The sequence below is a fragment of the Saccopteryx bilineata genome, chromosome 2 (assembly GCF_036850765.1).
Source record: "Saccopteryx bilineata isolate mSacBil1 chromosome 2, mSacBil1_pri_phased_curated, whole genome shotgun sequence".
NCBI lineage: Eukaryota > Metazoa > Chordata > Mammalia > Chiroptera > Emballonuridae > Saccopteryx > Saccopteryx bilineata.
Genome location: NC_089491.1, coordinates 333170353 through 333180203, shown reverse-complemented (window position 1 = coordinate 333180203; position 9851 = coordinate 333170353). Strand labels below are relative to the sequence as shown.

At 46.3% G+C, this 9851-nt stretch overlaps 1 non-coding gene across 1 annotated transcript; it reads right to left on the bottom strand.

Annotated features, from left to right (window-relative positions):
* Positions 1-1005: 1005 nt before the first annotated feature.
* LOC136327662 (U1 spliceosomal RNA) lies at positions 1006-1167 on the bottom strand. Its single transcript, XR_010729837.1, has one exon. It is a non-coding gene; the product is annotated as a U1 spliceosomal RNA (small nuclear RNA).
* Positions 1168-9851: the final 8684 nt, after the last annotated feature.

Below are 9851 nucleotides of genomic sequence, written 5' to 3'. Positions count from 1 at the left end.
ACACTCTGGAAAAGGCAAAATTATAGGAAGAGAAATCACATGAGGGCTGCCAGGGGTTGCAGGGTGGGGAACAGTTGACTACAAAGAAGTAGCGTGATATCATGGAAACTGTTTGATATCGTGGTTGCGTTGGTAGTTACGTGACTCTATACACTGTCAAAACTCAGAATTGGACCTGGCAAAACCGTGGCTCCCGGAGCCTCCGCCTCATGCTCCGGTCCTGAGGCCAGTGCCCAATTCAGATCTGATTTGGGGTCGCAGTAGCACTGCCTTCATCCTGGTTGAACAGTAAAGCCCACAGCAGCTGGGGGTGCGTCCTGCAGAGACCGTCAGCACTGTACGGACTGCTGGAGCTATGCAGGGAGGTGAGGTTTTCCAGGTTGCCGACCACCGCCCCTACACTCACAGACACACTGTGCACCACACCTCCAGGAGAAAGGCAGCAAGCATACCAGGGGCTGGCTGTAGGGACAGTCACCATCAACTGGAATCGGCCTTTGCCTCGCGCCTCTGGAAGCCACGGTTTGAGCAGCGGCAGCCAGTCCAGCTTGCCCATGGCTCAGGCGAAGGCCCAGCGGCCCTTAGAGCAACCTGGCTTTCAGTCTAACCTGTTCCCCCCACCCAAGGCCACAGTGCCTCGTGTAAGCTACAGATCAGTGGATCTGGCATGTTGGCCTCCCCATTAGTCTACAAGATCCAAGAAGACATGGTCCATCCTGCAGTGTCAGACCCGCAGCCTCTTCAAGAACACACTCAGCCCTGCCTCCTCGGCGTGAGGCAGATGGACAGCCTCCCCTCTCCTCCCTGTGATCCCAGGGCATAGACCTGGTCCTCCATCGCCATAGCTATGGAGAGAAACAGCACAGAGCCTCAAGATGAGCAAATCCTTTTACTGGAAAAAGAAATAATAAAAGGCCACCGCAAAAAAACCACAAACAAAAAAAAAACCTCAGAATTGGAATTCAAAATGAATTTTACTGTACATGAAGAAAATTTGTTTTTTCAAAGGAGAGTGCGAATGCAGCCCCCCACTACCACAAATCATGCAGTTGAATTTCCCACATATGGGGAAATTACAGGGGTCAGCACATCTGGAGTTCGACAGATAAGCCTTGCCTTGGGAAGAACATCTTTGTGATCATGGCGTCTCCCCTGCCAGGTAAATATGTAAATAAAAATTTTAAAGTAAATGAAAAGCCAAACATAAAAGGCCCCATATTGCACGATCCCATTTATATGAAAGGCCCAGAGCAGGCAAATCTATAGAGACAGAAAGTAGATCTGTGGTTGCCCTGGGCTGGAGGGAGGGAGGCCTGCTAATGGAGGTGGAGTTTCTTTCTAGGGTGATGACATGGTTTGGAAATTAGTGGTAGTGGTTGTATAACCTGATGTTTTGTTTTTTTTTTTAATTTTTTTATTTATTCATTTTAGAGAGGAGAGGGAGAGACAGAGGGAGAGAGAGAGGAGAGACAGAAGCTGGAAGCATCAACTCCCATATGTGCCTTGACCAGGCAAGCCCAGGGTTTCGAACTGGCGACCTCAGCATTTCCAGGCCGACGCTTTATCCACTGCGCCACCACAGGTCAGGCTATAACCTGATGTTTGTACTATAAAAAAAATCATTGTACTGTACACTTTAAAATGGTGAGTTTTGTGATATGTGAATTATCTCTCAATTTGTAAAAGATAACCTTTTTCAGCCAGTTTTCCCACGAGATCTTACCTGGTCTAGGATCATCAGGCCCACTTCTGTACCTTGGAGGGAGGAGAGATGTTGCCTCCCCATCTGGCCCCAAGTTGGCTCTTTCTGGTACTTTGGTGCCTTAACCCTCTCTGGGGACTCCAGAGCTGCCTGCCGGGCACCTGCAGCTATAGGAGAGGAAGGTGGGGCTGTGGATATAGCTGCAGCCTACAGGTAACCAGGTGGGGCTGGAGGCCTACAGCAGAGCCCTGGGGGCTCAAGTCTCCAGCAGGAAACCTGGGCAGTCCGCACACTGGTGCTGAGGACTGAGCTGGGGTCTGAGTTGTAGGGCTGGTGGAAACAGGAGAATTGGTCATTCCTTTCCCACGTCCCCTCAGGTGTGTCACAGGGAGTGGGCAGGGCAGGAGGGAGATGAAGCACGTGGGAACCAACAGGGTCTCAAGGCCTGGGAGCAGGTTGGGGAAGGGATGCTCCCAGAAGTGCCTTGGATGGATGGGGCGGTGGGACGCAGAGCCTGGGGCAGGGGCAGAGAGAGGTTGGGGCTGGGGGGAGTGAGGCTGGCCTGGACTACTGGCCTGTGGCCGCCCTGGCCCCAACATCCAGGCTTTCTCCTTAAGGTGGAGGCCCCTGTCACCTCTCCCCTTCCTGCCTCTGCCCTGCTCGCCCACTCTGACCTTAGGCAGAGGAAGGCAGGGGCTGAGATAGGGAGGGAGAGAGGACAGGGATCTTATTAAACTCGAGAACTCCGGGGACTGAAAGGTATCCAGAGCAGCCACTCCCCAGGCCAGCGATGGCCCGGTGGCCAGTGGCCTGGGCCCACACCGGCAGCACCAGCCCCTGCAACCCTGTGCTTTCAAGCTCTAGGCAAGAGGCAAGCGCAGCTTGGGGTGAAGGCCAGGCTTGTTGTGGCTGTGATAATGTCAGGGCCTCCCAGGCAAGAGCAAAGTGAAGTTTGCTCATTGCTTACATTTTTCTGTGAGGCCAGGCTGGGAAACAGTTGGAAATAAAAGCGAGGGAGGGTGGGCAGACTGCCTCCAAGGATAGGCTCTTGTGCCACCTGTGCCCCTGGGGGTGAGGGGAAGGGTATCTCAGCGCAGAGGGTGCCGTGGTCATGGGTGCAAGGAGGTGCTATAGAAAGTGAGGCTGTGTGATAATCCCCGGGACCTGGTCCCTCCTCCTCAGATGCACACCAGCCTTCGCCCTTCTGGTACCTGTGCCCAGCTCCTCTGTCTAAGCAGGAAACTCTGGGTCTTCCCTTTTGCTCCACCAGCTGAGATTTTCTCCCCATTTCACCTCCTCTGGCAACACTGTCTAACCAGTCCCAGCCTCCCCCTCCCCCACTCTCCTGTGCTTGTGGCTTCTTGGCTCCTGATGACAGTGTCACAGCCACCAGAAGCTGTTATACTGACCAGTGGCTCCTCTTCCCCAGCTAGCCTGTTGGCTGATGCTCCATATCAACTGTGTGTGTGTGCTCTTGTAAACGTGGGTCCTTTTTCTACCAGCTTCTTTCTCCATTTTTTGCTTAAGACCTGTGTATGTTCAGGTTTTCATAGGGTGTCTTTTATTTTAAATGTTGATTTTTAAAATTTATTTATTTATTTATTTGAGATTGAGAGTTTGAGAGACACTCAGGAAGGGAGAGAAAGAGATGAGAAGCATCAACTCATAGTTGCTTTCACTTTAGTTGTACATTGAGCTTCTCATATGTGTCTTGACCGGGGCCATGCCAGTGTCCCCTTGCTCAAGCCAGTGACCTTGGGATTTTCATTCCAGAGACCTTTGGGCTCAAGCTGGTGAGCTGGGGATCCTCCACTCAGGCCACAACCCCAGGCTAATGAACCTACGACCTTGGGTTTTGGAACTGGCAACCTCAGCATTCTAGGGTTGATACCTTAACCACTGTGCCACCACTGGTCAGGCTGTAGGATGTCTTTTCTTTTTTCTTTTTTTAAAAATACTTTATTTATTGATTTTACAAAGACAGGAGAGAAAAGGGAGCATGAAATGGGAAGTATCAACTCATAGTTGCCTCATGTTAGTTGTTCATTGCTTGCTTGTTGTATGTGCCTTGACCAGGCAAGCCCAGGGTTTCGAACTGACAACCTTGGCGTTCCAGGCTGAAGGTTTATCCACTGTGCCACCACAGGCCTGGCTAGAATGTCTTTTCAAATCAAGAAACAGAGTAGGGGCCCTGGCCAGTTGGCTCAGCGGTAGAGCGTTGGCCTGGCGTGTGGGGGACCTGGGTTCAATTCCCGGCCAGGGCACATAGGAGAAGCGCCCATCTGCTTCTCCACCACCCCCCCTCCTTCCTCTCTGTCTCTCTCTTCCCCTCCCGCAGCCAAGGCTCCATTGGAGCAAAGATGGCCCGGGCACTGAGGATGGCTCCTTGGCCTCTGCCCCAGGCGCTAGAGTGGCTCTGGTCATGGCAGAGCCACGCCCCGGAGGGGCAGAGCATCGCCCCCTGGTGGGCAGAGCAGCGCCCCTGGTGAGCGTGCCGGGTGGATCCTGGTCAGGCGCATGCGGGAGTCTGTCTGATTGTCTCTCCCCGTTTCCAGCTTCGGAAAAAATAAAAAAATAAAAAAATAAAAAAAAAATAAAAGTATATTAAAAAAAAAAAGAAACAGAGTAGTCCAGCTGGATTCAGAGGAGAAGAAAGTTTCTGTTTGGGGTGATGCGGTGGTAGATCTTTGTGGCAGGTCGCAGGGCAAGGTGGGTCTCTGGCTCAGGTAAAATGGACCCCAGTAGGGAAAGCCCAGGGCCAAGCAAGAAGAAGACCAGCTCTGAGCCCCAGGTCAGGACTACCCGGAGCTCCTCTCTCTCCTTTGCTTTTTACATAAGTCACACGGAGATACCAGGAGATGCTTGCCTGACCCAACCCCCAGACTGTGGAATGGAGATAATGCTCTATCTAGATGGCCTGGTCGCTGTCCCAGAACTGTCCCAGCTCACTCACTCGCCTCAGCTTTTGCTCATGCTGTGTTTCCTCCTTAGAATGTCCCCTCCAGGTCCCTCTCTTCTTAAATCCCAATTCCTCCAAAGACCCAGTCTATTCTTTCTCCCCTGTGAAACCTTCCCTGATTCCTCCTTCTGATAGTGGTTGGTCTCTTCTTTCAATTTCTCTGGTTCCCAGAGGTAACATTCCCCAGACGCGTGTAACTGCTTTATATCTGGGGTTCTCAACTTCTGCACTACTGATATTTTGAGCTGGGTAATTCTTTGTTGTGAAGGGCTATCCTGTGCATTTTAGGAAGTCCAGCAGCATTCCTGGCCTCTACCCACTAGATGTCAGCAGTACCCCTTCAGTTGTGACAACCAAAAATGCCTCCAGACATCGCTAAATAAACCCTGGAGTGCAAAATCGCCTCAGTTGAGAACCGTTATCTTCTTTACTATTTTGCTTTTAATATTTTGATTTCGTGGCTAGATTCTTTTGAATGCCTTATTCTGCCCGGCACACTGTTATACATACATGTCATGTGCTCCATAACTATCTGTTGAACATTGCATGGAGCATGAAGAGATGCGACACGTAGAGGGTGTTGTGTTGAGTGGGACACTTGAACCATGTCAACACAATAAATTAAAAAAAAAACCACTATCCGTTGAACAAATCAATACACACTTTTCAAACATTAAAGGTACAAATAGAAATTATTGTAGCTAACTTTAGGCCTATGTTATACTTTGATGGGATGGAGATATTAATATTTTCTCCTAAAAGGTCAGTCCACTCTTTTCCCACAATCAAATCTTAGAAACAATTCATTAGCAAGGAACTTTGCTATATCTACTGAAGAAATTTTGTTACACTAAATGGAACCCATAACAAAAATATTTCCAAGTTAACTTCGTGTATTGCAAGTGATACTTATTTAGATCAAAATCTGAATTATAAAATAATCTGAACCATCCTTTGAAGTCCAGTGCAATGGGCTATAGGTACCTTGTATGAGACTTTCTGCTGATGGTCTCGGCTTCCCTATGAGGGAAGAGAACATAAGAGTTACTAGGAAGATTTCTTAAGGCTCGAGCAATTGGCCTCCCTGCTGTTACTTTTGCTCTAATATTATGGTTATTTTTGCTTTTTCCTCCCTCCTACGTTGTGGGAAACTCAAGACCAAAAACTATCAAATTCCTCTTCACACCCCTCTAACACTTAAGCACAGTGCCTTGCCCATAGAAGGTTTTCCTTTCCATACATTTCAAATCTTTTTATTTTATTGATTTTTTTTTTACTTTACTTTTTTTATTATTTATTCATTTTTAGAGATGAGAGAGAGAGGGAGAGAGAGAGACAGAGAGAGAGAAGGGGGGAGGAGCTGGAAGCATCAACTCCCATATGTGCCTTGACCAGGCAAGCCCAGGGTTTTGAACCGCGACCTCAGCATTTCCAGGTCGAGGCTTTATCTACTGCGCCACCACAGGTCAGGCTTCTTTTTTTTTTTTTTTTTTTTTTTTTTTTTAGGAAAGAGAGGAAGGGGGAGACAGAAACATTGATTTGTTGTTCCACTTATTTATGCATTCATTGGTTTATTCTTATATGTACCCTGACCAGGGATCAAACCCACAACCTTGGCATATGGGGAGGATGCTCTAACCAACTGAACTATCTGGCTAGGGCTCCATATATTTTTGATAAACGGACTATGCACCTGACTTCAGAAGCCCGGAAGGTGAGGGAGTGTAGACAGACTAGCACCTGGACTGGCTTCCACCCCTCAATTTTATAGCTCCTGTGTTAATTGCATCCTAATGTTATACATACATTGATTCATATACTTTGTTTCAAGCTGGATAAGACTTTCTACAAGATCTAATCCCATACTCTCATTTCTCAGAGGAGGAAACAGGCCCAGGGAGGATACGTAGCTTTTTTGTGTACAGAAAAACTGAAATGGTCCAATATTCTGCTGGCTTTAGGAAGATTTAAAGTTTTGCTTTAGTTCTGGCTTCTTTAAATAGTTGCTCTAGATCACGGTTCCTCAACCTCAGCACCACTGACATTTGGACCCGTAACTCTTTGTTGCAAAGGACTGTCCTGTAAAATGTAGGATATTTAGTGGCATTTCTGTCTCTACCCACTAGATACTGGTAATATACTCCCTCCCCCCTTAGGACGATCAGAAATGTTCCCAGACACTGCCAAATGTCCCCATGAGAACCATTTTGCTAGACCTTCCTACAGGTAAAATCCCTTCATATGAAATGCCAAGGCCCTTGGGTTAGCCCATCAAAATGTGATTGTTTCAATGAATAGTTTGCTGGCAAATCTCATTTGTAGTCAACGAGCTCTGGAGAAAAGACAGAGCCACTCTATAGTGAGCATCAGGTCTCAATCGGGATTCAGGCCCACACATTATGTCAATTATTTATCATATTCTACTTCCAGGGCCTTTGAAGTGGAGCCTGACATTTCTTTCTCAGATCAACTGGCCAAGTGTGTTGCCCATGAGTTGGGCTGTATGGCAGGGTGTTCTACCCATCAGAGCCCTCTTTACATTGTCTTTTCTTTCTTTTTAGTTTTTCTATTGATTTGAGAAAGAGAAAAGGGAAAGAAAGGGAGGGGGAAGGGAGAAAGAGAGAAAGAGAAACATCAATTCATTGTTTCTAGTTGCGCACTTGTTCATTGCTTCTTGTGTGTGTCCTGACTGAGGGTTGAATCCTGGTGCACTGGGTCGACACTTTACCCACTGAGCCACCCAGCCAGGGCCTCACATTGTCTTCTGTCTGCTTTTCTCTCTGTCCCCATGGACTTTACGGCCCATGACAGCAGAGACCATCACCATTTTGCTTGCCATTGGACTCTCAGCATCGAGGTGGCACATGGGATGTATCCGATAAACATTTGTTAATGAATATGCAATAGAAATGATAATATATTGAATTGGTTATGGGTCAAAAGTGCAGAATTTAGCTACAGCTTCCTTAGTTTACAATAATCATTACTTCTGTTTATTAAGAGCTTACTACAAGCCAGGAACTTTATGTGTTATCTTGTTAATGGCAAAGCAACCTTATGAGATAAATATTATTAATCCCATTTGAAAGATGAGGAAACTGAGGTTCAGAGAGGGTTCATGACTTAAGTGGCTTAAAAAGGCCAGATTTGGATGGAGGCTTACCTAATTGTCCTCTGATAGATTCTAGACCTCTCTTGTTTAGTTATAAACCTGTGTGCTGGTTCTTTTGTGTATAGAATAAGCAGTTCATGAATAGAGATCAGAAAAGTGGCTTTTTCATTGTATACAACTTAGATCTGTCCACCTTTTCCTCTTTGAGAGATCTACTAGAGACATGGAAATAATCTTGTTACATAATTGTCTTTGGCTGCTATATTCAGCCTAAATATTCAGGCTGCTATAACAAACATATCTCAGAGCCCTAGCCTGATGGCTCAGTTGGTTAGAGCATTGTCCCAATATGCTAAGATTACAGGTTCAATTCTGGTGAAAGCACATATAAGAATCAACCAATGAATGCATAAGTAAGTGGAACAACAAATTAATGTTTCTCTCCCCCCCCTTCCTCTCTCTCTGAAATCAATTTTAAAAAGAACGAAAAAATACCACAAACACAAACTGAGTGGCTTAAACAACATTTACTTCTCACACTTCTAGAGGCTTAGACATCCAAGATCAAGGCATTGGCAGATTCAATGCATCTAGTCTGAGCTCACTTTATGGCTCATAGATGCCACCCTTGCATGACAAAGGGGGCAAGGGAGCTCTTTGAAGTCTCTTTTATAAAGGTACTCATCCCATTCATGAAAGCTCCATTCTCATGACCTAAGCATTTCCCAAAGGTCCCACCTTAACAAATACCATCACACTGGCAATTGGATTTTAACACAGGAATTGTGAAGGAATGCAAATTTCAGTTTATAGCAAATAGCTTGTCTAGAATGGCATTAACAGTGACAAATTTCACAGTGGGCTGAGTCAGAGAAACTGTTTTAATCCTGATTCTGGGGAGTGGGTGTGTATATGTATAGGATAAGGTACCAGGTAGGATAAAATTGAAGATCTTATCATTATAAAATTTTAATTTTCATTATGAATAGTTGCTGGCCCATATTTATGCCTCTTTTAAAAATTTTTTTATTTGATGAGAGAGAGAGAGAGAGAGAGAGAGAGAAACATCAATTTGTTGTTCCACTTAGTTATGCATTCATTGGTTGATTTTCCTGTATGTCCCCTCTGCAACTCTGGCACATTGGGACAATGCTCTAGCTACCTGGCCAGGGCAACTATGCCTCTTTGAAATGCACCCCCAATCATTCAGTATTTGCCATTTGCTCCCTCATATTGCCAGGGTTTCTTTGGGTGTGGTTTTTTTAAAAATAAAAATTAACTGGTTGGTTTTAGAGAGACAGAGAGAGAAAAGGAAAGAGAAAAAGAGAGAAGCATTTATTTTTCTTCCACTTAGATGTGCACTCATTCATTGGCCACTTCTCATACGTATCCTGACCTAGGATGAACTCCCAAACCTTGATGTTTTGGGAGGATGTTCTAACTGATTGAGCTAATGGGCCAGGGAAGATTGTTAGATTTTTTTGTTTGTTTGTTTTTTCGACAGAGAGAGTCAGAGAGAGGGACAGATAGGGACAGACAGGAAGGGAGGAGAGCGATGAGAAGCATCAATTCTTCGTTGTGACACTTTAGTTGTACATTGATTGCTTTCTCAATATGCCTTGACTGGGGGCTCCAGCAGACCGAGTGACCCCTTGCTCGAGCCAGCGACCTTGGGCTCAAGCTGGTGAGCCTTGCTCAAACCAGATGAGCCTGTGCTCAAGCTGGCGACCACGAAGTCTCGAACCTGGGTCCTCTGCATCCCAGTCCGTTGCTCTATCCAATGCGCCACCGCCTGGTCAGGCCAGATTGTCAGTTTTAAAAAAAGTATTTGGTATAAGAGCTGTTTATTTTATTTACTGTCTTCTCAAAGAAAGTGCCTGAGGGCAAGAACTCTTACTTTTTCCTTGTCACTTTTGCTAGGTGCTCAATCACTAGTCCATAATGATGACAATGGTGAAATAGGAAAAGGTGTGCTTACCAGTTAGTAGGTGAACAAGTTTGTGCACCTGTGCACTCAGCCCCACTCCCTGGTTGTGGGGTACCTCAAACAAGGGCAGGCAACGCCAGTTCCATAAGAA